Source organism: Crinia signifera, chromosome 3 (genome assembly GCF_055691185.1).
Source record: "Crinia signifera chromosome 3, ASM5569118v1, whole genome shotgun sequence".
Lineage (NCBI taxonomy): Eukaryota > Metazoa > Chordata > Amphibia > Anura > Myobatrachidae > Crinia > Crinia signifera.
This window is the reverse complement of record NC_139219.1, coordinates 283,291,779-283,317,422: the sequence shown is the minus strand read 5'-3', so window position 1 is coordinate 283,317,422 and position 25,644 is coordinate 283,291,779. Positions and strand designations below refer to the sequence as shown.

The following is a 25,644-nucleotide window of genomic DNA, read 5'->3' as shown; positions in this document are numbered from 1 at the left end:
CAGTATGAATGAGAGCGGCACTGTATGTATGTAGAGTATGTATGAGAGCGGCACTGTATGTATGTAGAGTATGTATGAGAGCTGCACTGTATGTATGTATGGTATGTATGAGAGCTGCACTGTATGTATGTACGGTATGTATGATAGCGGCACTGTATGTATGTAGAGTATGAATGATAGCGGCACTGTATGTATGTACAGTATGAATGAGAGCTGCACTGTATGTATGTACAGTATGGATGAGCGCTGCACTATGTATGTACAGTATGGATGACAGCGGCACTGTATGTATGTACAGTATGTATGAGAGCTGCACTGTATGTATGTACAGTATGTATGATAGCGGCACTGTATGTATGTAGAGTATGAATGAGAGTGGCACTGTATGTATTAACAGTATGAATGAGAGCTGCACTGTATGTATGTACAGTATGTATGATAGCGGCATTGTATGTATGTACGTACGAGTGGCACTGTATGTACAATATGAATGAGACCGGCACTGTATGTATGTACAATATGAATGACAGCGGCACTGTATGTATGTAGAGTATGAATGATAGCGGCACTGTATGTATGTACAGTATGAATGAGAGCGGCACTGTATGTATGTACAGTATGAATGATAGCGGCACTGTATGTATGTACAGTATGAATGAGAGCGGCACTGTATGTATGTACAGTATGAATGATAGCGGCACTGTATGTATGTACAGTATGGATGAGAGTGGCACTATGTATGTACAGTATGGATGAGAGCGGCACAGTATGTATGAGAGCTGCACTGTATGCATGTACAGTATGTATGATAGCGGCACTGTATGTATGAATGAGAGTGGCACTGTATGCATGTACAGTATGTATGATAGCGGCACTGTATGTATGAATGAGAGTGGCACTGTATGTACATACACTGGCACTGTATGTATGTACGGTATGTATGAGAGCTGCACTGTATGTATGTACGGTATGTATGAGAGCTGCACTGTATGTATGTACGGTATGTATGTATGTACAGTATGAATGAGAGCGGCACTGTATGTATAGCATGAGAGCTGCACTGTATGTATGTACAGTATGAATGAGAGCGGCACTGTATGTATAGTATGAGAGCTGCACTGTATGTATGTACAGTATGAATGAGAGCGGCACTGTATGTATGTACGGTATGTATGAGAGCTGCACTGTATGTATGTACGGTATGTATGAGAGCTGCACTGTATGTATGTACGGTATGTATGTATGTACAGTATGAATGAGAGCGGCACTGTATGTATAGCATGAGAGCTGCACTGTATGTATGTACAGTATGAATGAGAGCGGCACTGTATGTATAGTATGAGAGCTGCACTGTATGTATGTACAGTATGAATGAGAGCGGCACTGTATGTATAGTATGAGAGCTGCACTGTATGTATGTACAGTATGAATGAGAGCGGCACTGTATGTATAGTACGAGAGCTGCACTGTATGTATGTACAGTATGAATGAGAGCGGCACTGTATGTATAGTATGAGAGCTGCACTGTATGTATGGGAGTGGCGATGTTCAAGATAGAAGGAAACGTAAATATGAGAGATATGAGATAAACATCTTTGACGGGCAGAAGCACCTACACCAGGGATAGCCAACTCCAGTCCTCGAGAGCTACCAACAGTGAACGTTTTCCATGTCTCCTCACAGAATCATAAGTGAAGTAATTAGCTCCACCAGTAGATCATTTATAATGTGTCAGTCAGTAATGAGTGCACCTGTTTACCTGTGAGGTGATCTAAAAAATGCAACTGTTGGTAGCTCTCGAGGACTGGAGTTGGCTACCACTGACCTACACAGTCCTGGTGACCCCCATCCTCAACCCCACCTCCGTAACGACCTGGAAACAAAGAATTTTGTGGGATGGTGTCAAAGCAATGAGTTGGGGGGGGGCCCTTAAAAACAATTTGCTATGGGGCCCACAAGGTTCTAGTTACGCCTCTGCCCAGGTGAAGCCTAGCCCAGCACACGTCCGTCGATCCCAGCCAGAGGCAACGGAGTTAGGTTGCCGGGGATACTCCCAGAATCCTTACACTTTAATGGCCACCAAATTTAAAAACACAAAAGAATTCAAAATGAAGAACATACTACACCATGGGAATATTCAACTTTTCGAAGCTTGACACGTCTAGCCCTTAAAACCTCTACCCTAGTTTGTAAAATGATAGCTTATTGATTGGCACTTTATCTCTCTTCACTTTGTCTCTCTCCAAGCTCTGATAAATCACCTGAGAGTCTGGGTTTGCACTGATTAGGTAACACCAATCTACATTTAGAGTTTCTTATATATATTTAAATAGTGGAACATTATGTCCGACTGGCATGCATTTACCCCTGCTTCCACATAGTTGTGCAGCTGTTACCATTACACTAGACATCATACATCCCATACATCTGTTCACCTCACAATGGCTCGCTGCGCACCGTACAGTAGCTCTGTAAATGTATATTAGTTACCTGGAGCTGCACAGCTGGGTATTACGTGCATATTTTTAGCCTGCTGCCCAGATTATGCAAACAGACTTCAGCGCAGTGTGGAGGATTTTGACTAACTGGTTTTATGTGACGGACGCAGCAGGCGCGATAATTGTGTCTCTTTGAAGGCAGAAAAATGCTGAGAATGTTTAGCATTTGCTAATCTAATTTTAACTTCCAGAATAATTACATGTAATGTACCTTATCTGGGACTAGAGTAAAACAGAGGCTGGCAGAGCTACAGTTCTACGCCCATTCCTGGGGATCAGTACACTGTTGTAGTTGTTTTGTTTATTTTTGGTCATCTGTTACTGGCAGCAGCTGCAACAGCTTCTGCTGTGTACTGAACTGCAGTGTGTTCAGGGAGGAGCTTAAAGTGCTATTTTGTTCTCTATTTTATTATAAGGGTGCATGGCCATGCTGCAAACAATTAGACCCCTTGAAAAGTACCCGGGCCCTGCAAGGTTCTTTACTGCCCTGGAAATTAGTGTTTGTGTTTCTGTTTGCCAGTCTACAGATACGTGTAGATGAGGGGCAAGGAAAAATTAAGGTATGAAACTTAAGAGGATAGAACATGTATTGCCAGTCCTAGAATTACAGTAAGTGCATCTATCCACCCTTTAAGCTGAGAGAATCGCTTGCCACCAGCACCTTCTTTCAGTGTCTTCCCAACTTACTATTCGTGATACCAATTTTACTACCATGGCCTCTCAGTAAAACTGTATTCTCTGGGCCAGATGTACTAAACTTGAAAAGTGAAACAATGGAGAGTAATAAACCACCAACCAATCAGCTCTGTCATTTTTCAAACCCAGCCTGTTACATGGCATCTAGGAGCTGATTGGTTGGTGGTTTATAACCCCCTGAGTCTTGTTTGTAATGGGCATCACATTTAATAGTACCTCGCAAGGAGGTAGCAAATAACCACTCATTAACAAGTAAGCAAACAAAAGTGGTTCACAGGGAATTTGGACATATCTGGGAGATGTATCAAAGTTAGAGGCAAACCAGGGAGAGAGACTGGTTATGGAAAGCGAAGACGAATCAAGAGCAGCAAGGCTGCAAACTTGAGGAACGGTAGCGTGTGTTATTGCTCTTGTAGAGTGGTTTATTTCCCTTGTAGAGAGATTGTAAGCTTGCAGCAGGGCCCTCCTACCTCCAAGTCAGTCTGTCGTTACCCAGTTTGTTTGCGCTATATAAGAAACTGTAACTAAATAGAGAGAGAGAGAGAGATGAAGGGGATGTGAGCCTTTCAATAAGAGATGCTGAGCTCAGTTATAGCCATGTTGATCTTAGACTGCATTGTTACATTAATAAGAAAATAGCCTACAGTAAAAACAGTTGGATGGTGTGGAGCACTCTGTTCTTAGTGAACAGAACAGAGTGCCACAGAAAAACCCCAGAAGAACCATAACCTGAAGAGAGACAGGGCTTTCGAATAGATGGCAGGCTGTGTTAAGCCGCTCGCTACGCAGCAAAAGGCCGCTGCTTAGCAAGCAGTAATGAATAACCACCTTAATGCCATGCTCATAGTGGTGGTACTGGATGCACGTGATGGCCGAATAAGCTATTAATAGACTTTTACTTGGTATTTCTTAGTTTTTGCCTACTACAGTACCTGCACATTCCAGTATTCTACTGAACATAGAGAAATGAAACTTCACCCTGGCATGGGAATACATAGGATTCAATCCAAGAGGCTGTTAGGAGGGGAAATGTAAGTATTTTTCTTGTGTTTGTGGTCATTGGCCGGATGTTCTAACATCCGCCGCCCGTCTCTGCCGGCTACCGCATTCTTACTAATTGCATATTCTCTAACATATGCGATTAGTATAGGCCCATAGGCTTCTAGAGGGAATCATAGGTGCCGATTCTGTGGGTGCTTGAGGGCCCGAGCATCCACGGAAATTGATGAGCACCCACCCGCTCAGCAGCTGCCCACCCGCCTGTGTCCCACTGCACTCCCACTCCCTAGTCGCTGGAACAGGTACTGTGTGGGCATTTATGTACCTGCACTGTGGGGGCATTTAAGTATTTGGCACTGTGAGGGCATTTATGTATTTGGCACTGTGGGGGCATTTATGTATTTGGCACTGTGGGGGCATTTATGTATTTGGCACTGTGGGGGAATTTATGTATTTGGCACTGTGGGGGCATTTATGTATTTGGCACTGTGGGGGCATTTATGTATTTGGCACTGTGGGGGCATTTATGTATTTGGCACTGTTGCCATAATTTGAATATTGGAGATAACTGTGCTGCGTAATATAAATCAGTATTATTTTGTGGCCACGCCCCTTTCCCATGAAGCCACTCCCCTATATTTTTGGCTTGAGCACCCACCAGCAAAAACATAAATCGGCACCTATGCAGGGTATTGCCAGCAAAAGCCCTGCACCTGACCTGGTGGAGGGGATTTAGAGCATACAGAAATGCAATAAAAATCCTGGATATAGGGTTTTTACCGCATTTTCAGATTAGTTCATCCCGCCCTATGGGTGTTGTGTATTGTGCAAAATGATTCATTTTTCTGCCTGGTCTGAGCAATTGTAACAATTGTATAAAAATACACATGAGACACATGAGCCAGATATGAGCAAAGCACAAAGCTTTTATCCAGCCATACAATTCAATTTTAATTAAAAACTTTCCTTCAAACTGCAGGTCAAAAATGCAATAGTAAAAAGTTAAAATTATATATTGTCATAATATAAAAATAAAGCAAAAAAAATAACATTAAAAGCAAAAAAGGAGCAAGAAGAAATGAGAATATATTATCTCCCGGGATCTTGCAATAAGCCATTGTTACATTCTGCTGCCTCTGGCTGTTCCATCATAGATTGTGCGCCACACAAACACTTCACAATGACAGAGGACTCAAGGATTTACCTCACGCAGCCGAGAGAACAAGGATACTTCAGCTTTGTTTGGCAAACATGAAAACTGCTTTTATTGAGGTAGACATTTTACATTTACTTTTATTGTCAATTTTATGAGTAATTTAGTTGTTGAAGTGTACCTGAGGTTATTAGACTGCCCAGAACTTCCATAAGTGCTTGTACGTAAGCGTTTCTCTGAGCTGCAAGCTACAGCGGTAAATGTGTATGTTTGCACACATTTAGATCAATTGCAGCAGTAAAACCTTTACAACCTCCCAGATTCATCCACAGCTGGTTGGCTTCATTCTTGGTTGTCAAGCCTAAGCTATATGGTGGTAAATCAGCCATGCAAGCATTGCCAAAACTCCCTCTCTCCTGGCACTGGATGCTGATGACACAAGGCGGGATGTACTCAGGAGAAAATGTGGTAAAATCCCTGTTTTAACGCCTTTTCCTATGTACTAAAACACCGCCGCCATGTTACCGCATAGGCCAGTATTCAATGCTCCCGATTCACCATTTTTTTTCTGCGACTCGAGCTGTTTTTACTCCTTGCAGTGAATCTTTTTCACTGAAAATCTGATTCACCCTATTCAATGTTCATTGTTCGCCGAAAGTGAACAGTGAATGCCGGCCAGTTCTCCGTTTCATGCTCGCTGCAATTCGCTGGTGTATTTCAATGGGGTTTTCACTTGGATTCGCCGAGAGTGTATTCAATGCTAGGTTGGAGAACTGCTTTCACCATGATTTTCGCCATGATTCACCGTTTTGCATTCGACATCTTTTTTAGGTGAACTGGAAAGTGATCTTTTAAAATAAAGGTTTTTTTGTTTTGTTTTTTTTGTGTAAAAAAATCAGAAATCTTTTACTGTGAAGGGGTATGCTATTTTTATTCATGTGCTTGAAGCACATTAATATATATTTAATTATTATTATTATTTTTTTACATTTTTATTTTGTTTATTTTTTTACACATTCGCCAGCAGGGGGCCGGGAGCCGCCCATTACATATTCATATATTCACTTCAGTCTGGTCCCGGCTTATTACGAGCGGGACCAGTGAAGAGGCTCCCTGTCCCCTGCCAGTTCTCCCGGGGGGGCACCTGCTGCTGCCTTTGTCCCCGAAAGTCCTCCTTCTCCCCCACAAATTCTTGGGCAGGCAGGGAGGCTTACATCTCCCTGTCTGTCGCCGTCCCCCGTCTCCTGCGGCATTCGGCGCAGGGGTTAAAATTCACCATCAGGGGCAGCGAGCCGCTGCGGCATTGAATAGGCGTTGTATATTAATACATCCCGCCCACAGTGTGTTAGAGCTTTATACAGCGGATGTTTAACTGTGAAGATCTTTTCTTTAATAGTCGGCCCCTATACGACTTCTCCCCTCAAAGAAGTCACATCCAATCCCCCTTGAGCCACCCGGGACCTTCCCAGCGATAGATAACATTTAGCTAAAAAGAAGATGTGTCATATGGTGCCGGGCGGCTTATTAGTAATGCTGCCTCACCGGGCTGGAGTGATGGGTTTGTCTCAAACCAGGGCCCTTTCTTTGGATCTTGTGTTTGTTTGGAATTCTTCTGGATGCTCCAGTTTCTCCTCATAGTCCCATACTTCCATAGTGACCCTGATTTTGTTGTGACAGTCCCGCTTTTCGAGTACTGTCCCAACAGCCCACCTGCAGGCTGTTTCAGTAGGAACCCTGATAGGGTTTTTACTGCATTTTCGGTTTAGAACATCCCACCCTCAGACTGTAAGCTGAAATAGAGCAGGAACTGATGGGAACAATGAGCCTCAGGAAGTCTCTGCCTCACATGCGTGAATTCAGTTGGACCTGGCTGCAGGAATGCCACTTTAATTTAATGATGCATAAAGCTGTGGAAATGACAGGGGGAATGTTACAGCCAGAGGCGTAACTATCGTCCCGCAGCCCCCGCCGTGGCGGGGAGGCGCTGAGGGTATGTGGGCGCCGGGGGGGCTGCGGGACGACAGTCACTGTCTGGGTGCCTGTGTGCACCGTCCGGGTCCCAGCTCTCACGGCTATTGCCACAGCGCTGCTCTCACTGATACAAAAAGTGACACTTGGAAAATGGCTGCCCCCATACCGCAGACAGTTTTTCGTCTGCTGTATGGGGGCAGCCATTTTTCAAGTGTCACTTTCGTTAGCAGCAGTAGCCGGGAGAGCCGGGACCCGGCGCGGACGGATGCGGCCCAAGGTAAAATACACATGCACACAAATACACACACACACACTCTCTCCCCTCAATCCCCCCCCCCCGCGCGCGCCACGGCTCCCCGCTGCTTGGTTTTTGTTTTTTTTAAGGGGGGGGGGGCGCCCCCCTGCATTTTCGGCAGGGGGGCGCACAATTATTAGTTACGCCTCTGGTTACAGCCTGTGTTAAGCAGGAAGTACAGGACTCATAGGGGGAAATTTACTAAGATGAGAGTTATATTTCTAATGGGATATTGCTGTGGGCAACCAATCAAAATTTACTTATTTATTTAGAACCTTCTAGATGATAAAAGATAGTATCTGATTGGTTGCCCGTAGCAACATCCGAACTAAAATAGAACTCCCATCTTAGTAAATTTCCCCCATACCCTCCAGCATCCGAAGAGCAACCGGTACAAATTTGGAAAGGGGCATGGCCACGCCCCTTTTCTTATACTTGTTGGGGAACCAAAAAAATGTACAGGCCATAAAAAACGGTACGGTACCTGCCAAAAATGTACAGTTGGAGGGTATGCAAGACTTTGTGCAAGTTTTTTTTTAAGCTTGAATCCTTTACAAGACAAAACCAACCTGGTTCTGCCGTGCAAATAATTGAGGCTTTAAAGAAAATCGGAGGCACTGGCTATGAACACTAAGGCAACGGTGTATGCTTCTAAAGCACAGTTTTCTATCATAAGAACTTCAGAATATGTTGCCTTGTTTAACATTAATAATAAATCCTTTTTATTGTTATTTAATTATAAAGTGTCAGATGTCCCGTCTCTTCCGCTGCTCCCGTGAACACTATAATTCAACGCCTCTTCCAACTCCTCCTGTAACGACTTCATCTATTCTGTGACTGCTGCCAGGAAGCGGCTCTGGTTTTACAACTGCTATCACAACGTGTGAAGGAGATCATTTATTGTGTAAGTGTTTTCCCATTACTCCCAGCCAGGATAGGCTATATTCTGCCCTGATTATACATAGCTCCAGTAAAGGATCATATAGAGCATTCTTTGTCAGCCTTTGACTCTCCAGATGCTGTGGATATATAGGTACTAGCATAAGCTACTGCATATATTTACTATTTTAGGTTATGTACCTTTTTGGCAATTTGAAGACTTCTGAAATTATGTTGTATAACATGCTACAATGGATCATTTTAATACAGATGGAGCCACGTCATTAAGCGGGGGTCTGTCGTCGGATAGGCAACCGCCAGCCCCCGACAGCCGCCGGAAGGGGATGCACGCGCGTCCTTCCAATATAGCTCCCTGCCTGTTCCCGACAATTGCCGACACCTCCCCGCACCGGCCCTAACCCTGCACGTTTCCCTGAAGCAGCGACGGGCAGGGTTCGACGCGAAACTCCCCCCGCCCAGGAACTGGGACACGCGGCCCAGTCAGATGGAGCGCCGGTTCGCCAGCGGGGCATTCTAGCAAGCCTCGGTGCTGGCTGAGAGGCGGTCCATCTGTAGATTCTCTAAAATGGCTGACGCATAGTAGTTGGGCTCTACAATGAAGCAGTACGCATAGGGTGCCAGATGACTCATCGACAGTCGGGTCTCCGACATTGGAATCCTGACTGTCGGTAGCCTGACAGTCAGAATCACGACTTACAAGGTCTATTTTCCCTCGTGAGAGAGTAGAATAGGTAGCGAGCACAGCTGACCACCGAGCCCATAAGGGGCTTCAATGTGTTCACCCCCCTGTCTGGCTCCTGACAGAAAAATGACTGTCGGAATCTCGCCTGCCAGTAACTTATTCCATACATGTACGTAATACATTAATTGGGGGTCCATGTTGACAGGTGTCGACATTGACAGCCCAAAGGATTGAAAAACTCATGTTGACCCTTTTCATGTGTCTAGCATTTTTATGTTAACCTTTTTCATGTTAACCTTTTGACAATGATGACCCTTTGACCTTTTGACCCTGACAACTTTATGACACTGTCGAAATATTGCATGTCGACAGTTTGGTATTGACCAATTGACTGTCTATTCAGACACTGTCTAATCATCCACACCCCATTAAATACACTGAAAAAGCCAGACAAATACAAAACAGAACTTAAACGGCAGGTAAAAAACAGTGACAGAAAAAATGCTCAGACGGCACCATGACACACTCAGATCTCTGTCAGCCCCCTTCATCACAGTCATCAAGCCATGACAGCCAGGTATAAGAGCTCTGATACATTAGGGTTGGGCCAAGTTATTAAAGCAAACATGCAGACAGAGAGACAGAGCGAGAGAGCAGTTTCATTGAAGCACCATTTTTAAAAATCCAAGGCCATCCAGAGCCAATCGCGGCTTGCCACGTCATCGCCTCTCCTGCTTGTATCAGATAATATTAGCCAGCACGAGGCCAAAGAGGCAGTCCAAGACACCATATAAGTCCTGGATGGGCGGGAACCATGCAAAAGAGCTTAAAGGTCACCGCCCAGAGAGTGAAGAGTTATGGAAACTACTACAAAAGATTCGGTACTTGTGAGTTATCTGGGCGCCCGATTTTGGTACTAGATCGCATCGATTTGCGATTTGCATGCGATTTAGCATGCGATTTGCATAAGATTTGCTATTCATTTCATTACCCCACTATCCCCAAAGTGTGTCTATCAACGTGAACCCGAAGCGTGGCGAGCGCAGCGAGCCCGCGAGGGGCGGCGGTACGCGTCCACCGACCTTTTCATGCCCTACTATCCACTAGGGCGTGGAGTGAGAATAGAATAGTGTGGCGAGCGCAGCGAGGCGAGCGCAGCGAGCCCCGCGAGGGGACACGGACACCTGTGAAGCCCGCAAGGGCACGCGGATACCTGTGAAGGTGTCCGCGTCCCCTCGCCACGCTTCGGGCTCGGTGGCTCGCTGCGCTCGCCACACTATTCTATTCTCACTCCACGCCCTAGTGGATAGTAGGGCATGAAAAGGTCGGAGGACGCGTACCGCCGCCCCTCGCGGGCTCCCTGCGCTCGCCACGCTTCGGGTTCACGTTGATAGACACACTTTGGGGATAGTGGGGTAATGAAATGAATAGCAAATCTTATGCAAATCGCATGCGATATCGCATGCGATATCGCATGCAAATCGCAAGTACCCAAAATCGGGCGCCCAGATAACTCACAAGTACCAAAGATTCTATGCTCTTCACCTGATGGGCAGCGGCCTATAAGCACTTCTGCATGGCTACCATCCATTCAAGTTTTCTACAGCATCTTTTATGCTATTTACCTGGTGGGCAGCTACTTTGCATGGCTGCCACCCATTTAGAACTTCGACAGCATCTTGTAACTTAAGAAGCTCTTCATTGCTCCTCCTCCGCCATCAGACTGCCTCTCTGGCCTCTGGCAGGCTAATATGAGCTGATGCAATCGGGTGGGACAATGATGCAACAAGCCGCAATTGACTTGCTGTGTGTTGGCAATTGAGTTTTACCCACGCAGTCAGGATCACCTTCTGTATCAAGCTTCATTCAGTAGACACACACTGGAAAGGTCTTTGTGGTATGATTGGTTTTTTATATAAACTGGAACTGGTCATAACATGAACTTGTAATGAGAACAAGGTAACTGTACATGAATAACTTTTCACTGCATGCTGCATCTGTCTTTCTCCTTCATGTAACCTTCAGACACAGGAAACAACAACAAACAAGTATATACATACATCACAGACTGTAAGACACACAAACACAAATGTGACAGCACCGCCTGCTGTCCCTCCAGTGTAATTGCAACTTAAGTCTCATCTGATGTAGTTTTCTCAACACCCCTTCTCAACAGATGAGGCTTGATCCACGAGACCCATCTTTCTGGATAGTCTGTGATGTCTTTCTCCAACCAATGGCTTGGTGAGAATGTCTGCATTCATCTCTTCTGTTGGGCAATATTCCAAGTTAAGAAGACCTTGTTCCTGTAGATCCTTCAAGAAATGGTATTTCACATCGATGTGCTTGGTCCTTGGATTTACCCGTTCTGTTTGAGTTAATGCGAGACATCCTTGATTATCTTCAAAGATCTTTGTAGATTCTACTTGTTTCTGTCCCAAATCAGCTAACAATTGTCTTAGCCATATTAGCTCTTGACTTGCTTGAGCTGCTGAAACATACTTTGCTTCTGTTGAAGAAAGTGCAACGCATGATTGCTTCCTACTTGTCCAACTGATCGGTCCTTCACCAAGTAGAAATATGTGTCCACTTGTAGACTTTCTGTCATTAGAGTCTCCAGCCCAATCTGCATCCACGTATCCAATCAGATCACAATTTCTGCTTGCTGGAAGATTAAGCACTAAGTTAATGGTTCCCTTTAAATAATGTATTACCCTTTTCACAGCATTCCAGTCCATCTGACTTGGCTTAGAGACCTTTCTGCTTAGAGTTGATACTGCTGTAGCGATGTCAGGTCTGGTAATAGTGGCAATGTACAGCAATTTTCCTATTGCCTTTCTGTATTGGTGATTATCTGGTAATGATGTACCTTCATTGTACATTTCCTTTATGTAGTTGGTTTCCATGGGAGTACTTGCCGGTTTTGCATCTTGCATCCCAAACTCTTCAATGGCTTCCTGTATCTTTTGTTTCTGGTTTAAGGTAAAGTCTCCGTTTTCTTCTCTTGATATTTGAATACCTAAATAGTGTGTTATATTTCCTAGGTCTTTTGTTTCAAATTCCTTATTCAGGATCTGCAGTAATTCCACTTTATCCCCTTCTTGCTCGAAACATACTAGAAGATCGTCCACATAGATTAACAGGTAGATCCACCTGTCAGTTATCTTCTTGACATATAGGCAGGGATCTGCTTTGCTTCTCACGAAGTCTTCCTGTATGAGGATTTCGTTTAATTTTGTGTTCCAGGCTCTTGCCGCCTGCTTCAGACCATATATACTTTTCTGGAGCTTGCACACTAGGTCTGGACTTTCAGGGTCTTTGAAACCCGGTGGCTGTTCCATGTAAATATCCTCTTTTAGCTCGCCATGTAAGAACGCTGTCTTTACATCAAAGTGTCTTACTTGCATATCCTTTGCGGCTGCTACTGTAAGCAATGTCCTGATGGTTGTGTGCTTTACTACTGGAGCAAATGTCTCATCATAGTCCTCTCCATATTTTTGTGAGTATCCTTTGGCTACTAGTCTGGCCTTGTATCGCTCCACTTTTCCATCTGTGTTGTATTTAACCTTGAATGTCCATTTGCTGCCTATGGTTTTCCTTCCTGATGGCAGTTCTGTTAGTATCCATGTCTGATTGTCATGCATGGATTTAATTTCTTCTTTTGCTGCTTCTATCCATTTCTCAGCTTCCCTTTCTGGTAAGTTGGATATTTCTTCCCAGGATGTGGGTTCACATATACTAGTGGTACTAGCTTTATATGAGAGACGCACTGGTGGTTTGCCTTTGTTCTCTCTGCTCGAGCGCCTTACTTCACCTGTTGTGCACTCTTCCATACCTTTGGTAATTGGTTCCAGACCGACTTCAACCTCTTTGATGGTATCTGTTGTGGTGGTGTCACTAGAGTCAGTGTTGTCTTCTTTATCCAGATTGGCTGGAATCATTACTTCAGTTCTTAGTTCCTCCACAAAGGTCACGCTGTTGCTTATGGTTATCTTATCTGTCTTTGGGTTCAGAATTCTGTATCCTTTGGAACATTCACTGTATCCAACGAAGATTCCTTCTACTGCGCGATTCTGCAGTTTACTTCGTTTTTCTGCTGGAATGTACATAAATGCTTTACATCCAAAGACTCTTATATGTTTCACATTTGGTTTCTTGCCATGCCACAACTCATATGGTGTTTTCTCCACTGTTCTTGAGAATAATCTGTTTTGTAAGTACGTGGCTGTCATTACGGCTTCACCCCAGTATTTGTCAGGTAGTCCTGAATCTGTTAACATGCATCTGATCTTTTCTGTCAGAGTCCTATTCTTCCTTTCAGCTACCCCATTCTGTTCCGGTGAATAGGGTACGGTCTTGTGGTGCTCTATACCGAGCTGTCTCAGGAAGTGTTCTATTCTGTGACCTGTGAATTCACCTCCATTGTCGCTACGAAACACTAGTGGATTTCTTTGAAATTTATTTGTAGCCATTGTTATATAATCCTTTAACTTGTCCAGTACTTCATCTTTGCTTTTAATGAGATAAGTAACTGTGTATCTGGAGTAGTCATCAGTGAAAGTCACTATATATCTGTTACCGCTTCGTGTATGTTCTTGCATTGGGCCACACACGTCGCTGTGTATGAGATCTAGAGGTCTCTGGGCTCTGTTCTCACTTTGTTTTGGAACTGTCATTCTTGTGGCTTTGGCTTTTATACAGCATTCACACCTCATGGTTGTTGAACAGTCTGATACTGTGAGATCCTTCGTTAGACCTCTCTTTTGTAGTTCCTTAATGCTGTCTGGATGCCTATGTCCTAGTCGTCTGTGCCACATGTGAATACAGTCGTTGTGTTCATGTGTGGTTAATCTCACCTGTTGTACTGTCGTGTCTAGGCGATACAGGTGTTTCTCTGCTTTGGCTGTGGCTACTGTTTCTGTTCCATTCTGGATAAGACACATCTTGTCTTGGAATTTAACAGTAAGTCCTTTATCCGTTAAGCACTTTACAGATATTAGTCCGCCTTCCAATCTGGGAACATATAGTACATCTTTAATTGGTATTCTTTTGTCACTTTCATTAGTACTGGAGCATATGAGCATACCATGCCCTTTACCTTCTGCAGTGATATTGGTACCATCTGCAAGATAGATTGCTTCTCTATGACTTGTGTCAATCTCGGTAAAGAAATCTGTCGCTTGTCATGTGACTTGTTGCTCCTGAATCTATGAACCAACTAAAGTTTGTATGTGTTACTGTCGCTTTAAAAGTTCCATTCCACTTATCTGTGCATATATCTGTGAGTGCAGCTTTCACTTTCTGCTTGGACCCTTTTAAAAGTAGTTTCTGCTGTTCTTCTTTCCATATGGAACACTGTCTTTTTAAATGCCCGATTTTCTTACATCTAAAACATGCTCTTGTTTCTTTGTTATGCACCCTGATGTCTGTAACTTTGAGAGATTTTTCAGAGTCACTGTCCATACAATCCTGTGTGATTTCTTTCCTGCGCTGATATTCATCTATAAGCCTATTTTTCACAAAGTCTAGTGTGAGTTCTGTTTCAGGTCTTGTTTCCAAGGCATTTATCAGTGCACTGTATGTGTCTGGTAGACTGCACAGGAGTATGGCTACTATGTGACTGCATTTCAGCTCTTCTCCTATAGATCTGAGCTTTGCTACCATTTCCAGCAGTTTACTTATATGCTCTTGCATAGTCTGCCCTTTGCCAAGTCTCATCTGGTACAGTTTTCTTAGCAGGAATAATTTGCTGTTTAAACTGCTTCTTTCATGTAGCTTCTGCAATGTCTCCCACATGCCCTTTGCAGTGTTTTCTCCATTTAAATGGACTAATTGATCATCCTCAACTAATAAGCCTATAGCTGCACGTGCTTGTCTGTTCTTCTTGTCCCATTCCTGGTAATTATCACTTGGTCTGTCTGTAGTTATGACTTCCCAAAAATCATCTTTAGTCAGCAGCATTTCAACTTTAAATTTCCACAGTTGGTAGTTATCATTAGACAGCTTGGTTACTGCAAGGCTAAGATCTGTGCTGCTTGCCATCTCTTCTGCTTATCTGCTATTCCCCTTGAGTTATACTGTAATACTGGGTTTACTCACAGTTGCTTTGCAGATCTCTCAGAGATGTTTCTGGTGCCTTAATCCTTGTAAGCTTTACTCCTGGTAACTGGGATCCTCTTGTCTGTGTCTGGGCCCATAACCTGTTGGCAATTGAGTTTTACCCACGCAGTCAGGATCACCTTCTGTATCAAGCTTCATTCAGTAGACACACACTGGAAAGGTCTTTGTGGTATGATTGGTTTTTTATATAAACTGGAACTGGTCATAACATGAACTTGTAATGAGAACAAGGTAACTGTACATGAATAACTTTTCACTGCATGCTGCATCTGTCTTTCTCCTTCATGTAACCTTCAGACACAGGAAACAACAACAAACAAGTATATACATACATCACAGACTGTAAGACACACAAACACAAATGTGACAGCACCGCCTGCTGTCCCTCCAGTGTAATTGCAACTTAAGTCTCATCTGATGTAGTTTTCTCAACACTGTGGACATCTTGGATTTTCAAAAATGGTGATCACAGGATGGTCGTGTTGAGCCAATAATGGCTTGTGTCCTCCTCCCCACCCCCCCACACTTGCATAGGCTAATATTAGCCAGCACAAAGCTAATATGTGAAATTAGGTACCGTCATAACAGGGCACATTTTCTTCTATCTCAAGAGTATGGAAGCATTTGGAACAATGCAATGCAATTCAAATACATTTTAAATCTGTCAGTTGGTATGAGCCAGAAGACAGAACAAACTAGCAGATCTTGAATAGAACAAGACAGTTCTTCCATGTGGATAACTGGATGAGACAGATGGAATTCAAACCAGGCAACATACAGTTTCACCACATGGAAGGACAGTATATTTACTTTCCATCAAGTTGTCATAGCCGCCAATGATCAACAACTTTAACTGATGGATTTAAACTGGCAACAGAAATGAATACTAAACCTGACTAGGGGCCAGATTCTCTAAGCTTCAAAAGTGATAAAATGGAGAGTGATAAATAACCAACCAATCAGCTTCTGCCTGACCTTTTTCAAGCACAGCCTGTGATACGGCAGGTAGGAGCTGATTGGCTGGCTGTTTATCACTCTCCATTTTATGACTTTTGAAGCTTAGTGCATCTGGCCCAATATGCTTGCACCAGCTCTAATCTAATAGAATGCACTTAGCTCCTTTCAGGTGCATTTAGCAGAGAAGCCCATTTTTAGGCACACTCACACTCAATTAACATATACTGCTACACTTTCATGCTTCTTGTAAAAGGTTGGCAGAGTAGACTGCATTGCTGCCTCACAGTCCTGAGGACATAACCTCATTTCCTGAGCAATAGGCACATTATGGGCCTTATTCTGATCAGATCGGTGAAACGTGCGTATGCTCCGTCACGCTGTGCGTTTCCCATACGCTCACGGTGAGCGTAAGTCCGCCCACAGAACAGCTGCACACGGACGGTCACAAACACTGACAATGGGGAGTGGCGTTCACTTGAGTGTACGCCACCGTGCACGGACGGATCTCCCTCTTAGCCACCGATACCTGGCGTACATCAGAGCGTACGCCACCGTGCAGGGACGGCTCTCGTCCGTTTTCACACCGACACCTTCCGTATATCTGAGCGTACACCACATTGCAAGTAGAAATTGAGTCCAAAAACATCATTGTTGCTCTTAGACGTGGTTTATGTGTCTTTTTCATAATAAAAAACTGGTATGTTTGTGTTACAGTGAAAAAGTTGACACCTGTCGATTTATGTGAATTGAGTGTCCTGCTTTTTAAAGTATACAAAAACACTTTCTGAATGGGTGTAGATGGTTATAAAATAACTACCTTGACATATATAAGCAGGTCACCTAAAATTAAACCAACCTTTACATGTTGAGAAGTGTAGAAAGATAAGCTTCCAATGTGTTTGAGGGCTGTGTGTGGCTTGCAGATAGTGAAATAATGGTTTTCACTTAATAGCCTGCAGCATTGCTTATTACATTCAGGTGTATGTGTTTGAGTAGTAATCAGCGTTAATTAGCAGACCCAGGCGTCCGCTCTCATGCGGTATCTCTAGGGGTGGTCATGAGCACTCTTTGGCGTCCGCCTGTTTTTGTGCCAAAATGCACGGCGCGTTCGCCGATCAAGGCAGTTGTGGCACCGTGCATTTTTTAGCACACTTTTCCTCATTATTCCGACCACTCCCATAAAAATGCCCACATGCAGCCCACAATGACCGTGCTCTTCCGGACAGCTTTTTTCACAGGGAGAGACCCGTCCGTGAGCGGTGTGAGGTCGCCGCGCATGCGCAGATTTAAAAAAATCCGACCCCGTACGGTCCCACCGCACCAACCAGAATAACCCCCTCTGTGTGGAGATTGTATGTCCTCCAGTGTTTGTTCAGGTTTTCTCTGGTTTTTCCATTTTCCTAACATGTTGCAGGTTAATTAGCTTCTGAAGTTCTGACAAGAAAATGAACCATAGGTAATATATCTGTGCCAATGTGACAGGGGATATAAGGGGGTATTCAATTCCGTGCTGGATTATTCAATAGTCAAAAAAAATACAGCATTTGTCAAATTTACAGTCGACCGATTTTTTTGACTGCTGAAAAATTTGGCATGGTAAAAACACATGTGGATCTTTGAATTACTTGCCAAACCGAGTGTTTTTGTCGAAATTGCAGCTGTTTTTTAGTTATGTTTCCCCAATGGAGTTTCAAAAAACTGCATCGGAAAAACATGATTAAAAACTGTCCAAAAACAGCCGCAATTGAACAGTAATTGAATACCTCCAATAGACTATAAGCTCACATAGGCATATGTGAATAACTGAATATGTCTCTGTACAGTGCTGAGTAATATGTGTGTGCTATATAAAGATATTAAACTGATTTTTTAAGTAAAAAAAAAACTTTAATTAAAGAAGGGGGTGCTTATAACGCTATGTAGGTTGGAGTAAAGGTGCGCATTTTGGGGATGATTCTGATTAATTCGGGCCGTTCCAATGTTTGAGGCTCTGCGCATGCACTTGGTATATTATGCGCATGTTCAGCTCCTCTCTGCGAACAGCTTTGGCGACTTGCATAGTCGCCAAGTTGTTCCCAAGGATCAGGGTGGGCCGGGGCGGACAGCGCCATGGACAGGGGCCGCCCATGCGAACACACAGTGTTTTATGGGCGTTCCCATAAAAATATACCCATGGGTACGCAGATGGGATGATTTGTGCCATGGGGCGGGTGGTTGACGTCACAGCCACCTTCCTGGTCTTCATCCCAGCACTCGCAAACTATTCTATTTCCGAAGCCAGGAGAAATCACTGCATGGTTGCTGACCATGGAATGATTTCTCCTGCTCCGGAGACATTCGAGAGTATGTGTCTTCGTTACACATCCCTTTACATGTAAACAAGGGGATTTGGCAGCGTCGGGGGGCGGATGTTTGGACTGGTGGCGTCTGTGGTACTCGATAAGCTGCGGTCTTCGAGCCAACCAGAATCACCCCCTTTGTCCACTGCGCACCTTTACACTTATCTGCCACTCTGCAAACATTGCAGCACTACTGTTTGTCAGCAGGTGCATCCAGTGCACAGTGTAAGTAAGGTCCAGGGTCTATATACCCATTAAACCTGGCCATAATCTGCTAACACTTCAGTCAGGCGTGGGAGTCATCACAGCCGCTTATCTCTCTACTTATTATTCCGATCACAGACCTCTGTGAATTCACTTGTGTGAAAGGAAATGTTTGTAAATCCCCAGCACTACTGCAGCGCGGAGAGATCATCTGTTGTGGCTCTGATCCGCATTAGACAAGGTTTAAAACAACATACTTTCCATGCCCCGCCTGGCCCACTTTCGCAGAACAAAGGCATTAACGAGAGCCTGTAGCACTCCTTCTAACAAGATCTTGCAGGTTGCTCCTCTCGTTCCTGCTGCCTTTTACACATTATCTCCTTGATTTGATTGCTGTAATCTCTCAGATGTGTCACTTCCATGTCAGCAGTGGATGATGTCTCTAGATAAATCTGCATTTATAATCTAAATCCTACTACCTGAAGACAGGCGCAAGATTTGGACCTTTGTATTTCGTTTTTTACTCTCTATAACAAAATCATGTAATTATTCTATCATATATTAATCAGGGTTGCCTACCTAGAAAATGCTCTGTTCCTGGACTTCCCTGGTAATGTATGATTGCCATCACCTGTGGTGAAACACATTTCTTATCAAGGAACTATTTCACCACAGGTGATGGCAATCATACATTACCAGGGAAGCCCAGGAACAGAGCATTTTCTCCTTCATGAAGAGGGTCAGGTAGGTAACCCTGATATTAATATTCATTCTATTTACAGTATTGGATCTATTGATGGAACCATTTTATCTGTTTTGTGCTATTCATAAAGCGGGTTACTGTGGAAAAGTTCCTGACTTCTTCAGCAGCACCACCGAACCACTGATACATGCCCGTTATTTTGTTTCTGTGCAGGGTGAATACTGGCTTCTTTTTTTTTTACACTGCAATTTAGATTTTAGTTTCAACACACCTCCTTAGAGATGTTTGCTAAGCGATTTACAGTATGTTAGGCAATATAGCTGGAACTTCCCAGTGTCTAGATCGCCCAAGCATACATAGCCAGGGGTTAAAGTGAGGGGGAACGGGGTGGAACTGAGTTCCACCACCTCTAATGGTGAGGTGGAACATTTTAACCTTCACATGGGCCCTGCACAGTAATTCTCACAGAAAAGCATTCTAGTTTGCAGGGGGGTGCCAAAAACCCTACCACTGGCTCCATCTCTGCCTAATGGGAGGTTGGGGAGGGGGGTAATTAGGTGGTATAGAGAAATGAGTTCCCCCACCCAAGGGCGTAACTACCATAGGTGCAAGTGGTGCAGCTGCTATGGGGCCCAGAGCTGAAGGGGCCCATCTTTACTGTCTAAGTAATATGTTTTACATACATTTATCACCATCAGTTGCTAAATAGGGGGCCCTTACAAACTTTTGCTATGGGGCCTACAAATATCTAGTTACACCTCTGCCCCTACCTCTGCATATCCACTTTAAACCCACATAGCGATGTATTAGCTCTCTTTTGTAGACTAGATTGGCCAAGAAGTTCTTATCTGTCGCCCCAATTCTATGTCTCTCTGTATTTAGTAACTGTTACTAATGCATAGCATTTACATGTATAAAGAAAAAAGCCGTTTTACACAAGTGAGAAAGCTCTTAATTGATTTTAAAGTAAAGAATTGAATATTTCTAGGTTTAGTTCTGCTGCGCTATGCACCGCGGCCCCATGTGGGCGCTGATTATTCAGTACAACATACTGTGCAAGTAAATCAGCCACATCTATAGACACCGGTGTAAAGTTGGTCAGATTCAATTAATTATCATGTGATTGCTCCATTTAACACTTCCGCCATGTAACACGTCCTCCATACACGCAGAATGATAAATGTAATAACTTTCCACAAAACTAGTCAGTGTGCAATTGTATGAACAGCCCGGCCCAAGGTCACCATTTTTATTAGTTTGTAATCTAGTACCTTAATAAGTGAATTACTCACTGCCAGAGTGTATTTATTGCTGCTTGTACTGTACGGCAGAGTAGTCATTATTCCTGATTTAGAAGAAGTTAAAGCAGAGGAAGAAGACTGGCAGCTTTTTCTATTCATACTGAAAAGTTCAGAAAAGCTTCATATTGGGCCGGAGCCTCTTCTCTGGGTATGATATAAACAGCCTCACATTCAGGACTTTGGCCATAGTCTCCACAATCATGTCTTTGTAGAGGGTTGAGATTGGATTTTACTGAAATTGTCATGCAGTATTCCTTGTACAGTAGTTCTGAAGTACAAACAAACTGTGGGCCTGAGTCTCAGACAGGCCCAAATGTGGAGGAATGTAGTGAGGTTTATCAAACTGGGCTGATACTAGCATTAGTGTGTAATCACAGATGCCTGGCTGTACACCAGGGAAAGGGCTGATACTGCTATTAGCATATACAGTAGTCAGATGCAACTACAGCAACTAATGCTAAGGTGGGGAACTTCCATAGGAGCCAACCAAGTACCTGGGTGCTCATAGTACTGGGCACCCATAGCCAGAGCCATCTTAACGGCATTGTGGGCTCTAGGCAAAGCAATGCACTGGGGCCCCTACTTAAGTTTTAACAAAATCATAACTTCCCGCAGTGTCTCTCCACCTTCTATCAGCCATCCAGCAATTAGCAGCTTACAGCCAGTAACTGATTGGCTGCAGGCCGGTAGAGAATGTTTCCTGGCAGCTCTGATTTTGTGCAATTCACAACTAAATCAGCCGGGCAGCAATCGCTACTAGTCTCACAAGAAACTCCAGAGGCACCAGCAAACCCCTGCCCCAAGGCCGCTAGAATTGTGGGGCCCTAGGGCAGCTGCCCAGTAAGCCAATGCGTTAAGATGGCCCTGTCCATAGCTGCACTCAGGGACTTAGATATAATATTGTGGGCCCCATAGTGCAGCTTTCGCCTTCTAGAAAATCAGAGCTCACAGGAGTTGTTTCTAGTGTCCTAGTTAATTTTATACCCCATAGTATTGCCCTTGTTCACATTATACCACATGGTGCCCAAAGTTCATAATATGTCACATTGTAGTATCCCAAGTTAACAATATCCTCTATTGTATGCTGCCAGAACATATGCCACACAATGCCCCCAGTTCACTTTATGCCACAAGGTGCATAGCAAGCAATCCCAGGAACCTGGATGCAGTTGAGTTAAGCCCTAGGGGTGGGTCCCTTAAGCCACTGGGCAGTATAGTAATAGCACTTCCTGCACTCACTATAACTAGACCCATGGCTGCACTTATGAAGAAATGGGGAGAAGGGGCTGACACAAAGTGAAGATAATCACAGCCATCAAACTGCTGAATAGAAAATATAAAGGGGATATATTTATTTTTTCCCATTAGATGAAAAGCAAAAAAAAATGTTCTTACAGTGAATATAATTTTCCACATAACAGCTGAACCAAAAGCTAAAACCTCAGTTATGGTCCCAACATGTTTGCTTGTATAACGGTAAATGTTATCAGTACAAACTAGGTTTTTACGTAAGGCAACTTGCAGATTTGGGTAAAAGACGCTTTAAAGGCTTTTGACACCTACTTCGGATTACAGTGTCAATTATAAGCGGAATAATTGAACCAAAATGTAATTTGAATAAGTGTCAAGATTAGTAAATATCTGTGTCCATGAAATAAAGAGGAGGCTCTGTGCCAGATATAGCTCAAATCAGCAGCTCAGCCCAATTATTTCTTTCAGCCAGTAATAGAGCCAGAGAGAGCGTTAATTCAATCAGACTGCAGGAGTAATGTTCTGTCACACGCGCACTACAGGAGAGGTATGTGCAGGTCACGTCAGGAGAGGATAGTCAGGCATCCTGATGGGCACATTACTGTATCATTTATTTCATTCAAATGTGGTTTTAGAACCAGAGAATGATATTGCCATGGAAACAGTTAAAAAGTTGGATGTTAACTGTTAAAGCAGACATCTCTTGGTTTGTATTTTAGTTGCCATGTTAGTGATGTCATCACTTTGCTGATGTCACACTATTATAAGCTGGAAGAGATTAAAGTTATTTTGTTTATTTTTTAAAACTTTTCTATGGGCTGCAACCTCATGGTGTATATATTAAGGATGAGCGGTTCAGATTTCTGAGAATCCGAACCACTCCAAATATCGGGGATCCGAGTATGGCCAAGTACCACTATGTATATGGTACTGTGACTGCTGGCCATAATCCACTTTTTTTTTTCTTTGTGTCTTTCGGTGCACTTCTTTAAAAAAAAGCCCATTGTCATTCCTAGTTAAAAGACAAAAAAATCCACCTCTTATGTGTGGAAGTCATAGTAAGTAAAGGTATTAAATCTGAATTATTTACAACTTATGGTTATAATACACTATAATAGTTCTAATTTAAGTAACTTTGTTTCTATTTACATGTTTTTTTCTTCTAGGCCAGCTAAATATGGTTTTGTAACAACTGTAATGAAACAATTCACAGAGTTCACCATCTAGGAACCTCCTTCCTGTTACTGTATGTCACTTGCAGCACAATCATCAAAAGTTTAGCTAAAAACATAACAATCAGTCCACTCGCTCTGTTCTCTATGTTAAAGCCAAACGCCTGCAATCTCCACCACCAACATCTTTTTTCACTAGCATCTTTTTTCACAAGCATCTTTTTCCGTGACCAGCATCTGTAAGCTTTGTACTGTCTGTGATACTGTGTACTGTTAGTGCAATTTTTTTCACATGCATATTGTTCCACAAGCACCTTTTTTCAGAAGCATCTGTAAGCCCTGTGATACACACGCACACATATATGTTTTAATCTTTATACTGTTTGGTGCACTTTTTCACAAGCATCGTTTTTCACATGCATTAAAAAGTGCTTGACGATTTTTCAGTAATAACATCCATTTGGGAATGTGAGACAGTCCATTTAACTACTGGACGGAAAAAAAGACAATTTGGAGGCCACTAACTGGCTTTGCTTTACGTAAGTTGCCCACCCTCCAGTGTGTACCTTGAAAGAATTTTCAGCTCAGATGAGAACCTCGTCAGCGATCCCCATAGGAGGTCACTTCCCAAAAATGTGTAAAAGATGATTTTTTTGTGTTTATTTTATCAACATTTTTCAAATTAATTACAAATTCCATGAGGAAGAACTTTGCTGACAATTACATCCAAAAAATACAGAGGCACCTACAATGGCGGATTCCATCGGAGAATAATTAATATGTGAAAAAGAGGATGTACACACTGATGGGGATGAGGAATTGGGTGAGGATGATGACATCTTGGATATGTAGTGCCAGTATGTACTGTATGCAGAGAGATCATTGCCAGTAATGTCCGCTGCAGTTTGGCAGCTTGTTTTATGACAAACCAATTATTTCAGGCACAAGTGTGGGCGTGGCAGTCCCTGTTGCTGATATGATTGGTCTGTGCATGTCCTATTTGATATACTGTATATAACATAAGGGTGGCTGGGAGTGCCTTAGGACAATTCCATCTTGCACCTCTTACCTTTGCATTAAACTCCACACAGACATAGGCATTCATCCACACTCACACCACTTATCTAAGAAATAAAGACGCGTACAACTGAATGGGCTTAAAGGGGACGGCTTATTTATTTTGAGCAGGGGCGGCCTATTTGAATCTAACTAAAATTTATGTCCCTGCTCTAACTAAGGTGGCGGGCAAAGAACGGCATGCAAGATAAATAACATTGCTGGAAAATAACAAAGTAATAAAAATAACAAACTCCGGATCTAAGGGCCACCTGCCCTTAATTGCCAAGGACCGGCCACCTGCCAGCGTCCAAGACAACGGCTCAATTATGAAGCGGACTTTTCAAAAGGGGCCAATTGTCCTTAGGGTCAGGGGGTTGACCTTCTGCTTCTGCCCCTGCCCTCGCAAATATCACTAAGGCAGAGCTCACCACTCTGCCCGAGTCATCAAAAAATTGGGCCACCTGCCCTAAACTACAAATGTCCGCAAGAATTTTCGCTATCCGAAGTAGATGATCGTTAAGGTCCAGATGCGGGCCCACCTGGATCGGTGATGCCCACATCTCGACATCAACCACCAGCTAAGTGTAAATACAGCTCTAATTTAACTACCGTTCTTTCCGCCAGGACAAAAATAAGCCGACAACAACTAAACGAATAAATGCAAACGACTTCTCAAAAACTAATTCTAACTAATAAATGGGGCGGGCGGGAGGGCAACGTTTCCTGAAGCAAGAGACAGAATCTTCTGGAAGCAAGAACATCACCCCATCAATCTCCACCTCTGACCTCAACCAGCCTATCCTGAACCGTCATTCAAATCAGCCAACCCGTCAATCAAGATAAGCCGAACCCCCGGGCCCAGATCAAGTGTGTGAGCTAAGGATTCCTGCCAATAGCCAGGTGAGTTTATGCTGTTTTCAGCCAGACAAGCTGGCTTCTACAGTCTAATGCGCTGTTCGGAGCATTGCTTTATAAAACCTCCATCCTATTTGGATGAAAACAATATTGTGAGATGTTTAAAATCGACTAGAAGTTAGTGGAAATTAATGTTATTAAGGTTAATAATACCGTAGCCCAAAATTATTTTATTTTACTTATTTAATGATTTTTTTTTAACCCAGTTTCTGCTTGTTTTAACCCAGTTTCTGCTTGCAATCTCCTCCGGATGGGATGTACTAAAGAAAAAATGCGGTAAAAACCCCGGTTTTATTTTTTAGCATTTTCTAATGTACTCCGCTGCAGATTTTAGGGCTAAGAAGAAAGACACTTATATGTGTGTTATAGTGCAATAGTAATGTCTCATACCACAAGTGATGAGCAACTAAACAGGCTTATGACATGGTT

At 43.4% G+C, this 25,644-nt stretch overlaps 1 long non-coding RNA gene across 1 annotated transcript; it reads left to right on the top strand.

Annotated features, from left to right (window-relative positions):
• The first annotated feature begins 5,378 nt into the window (after positions 1–5,378).
• On the top strand, positions 5,379–24,120 carry LOC146062746 (uncharacterized). The gene is made up of 3 exons (XR_014471497.1): positions 5,379–5,465; positions 8,357–8,516; positions 23,236–24,120. It is a non-coding gene; the product is annotated as an uncharacterized LOC146062746 (long non-coding RNA).
• The last annotated feature ends 1,524 nt before the right edge of the window (positions 24,121–25,644 follow it).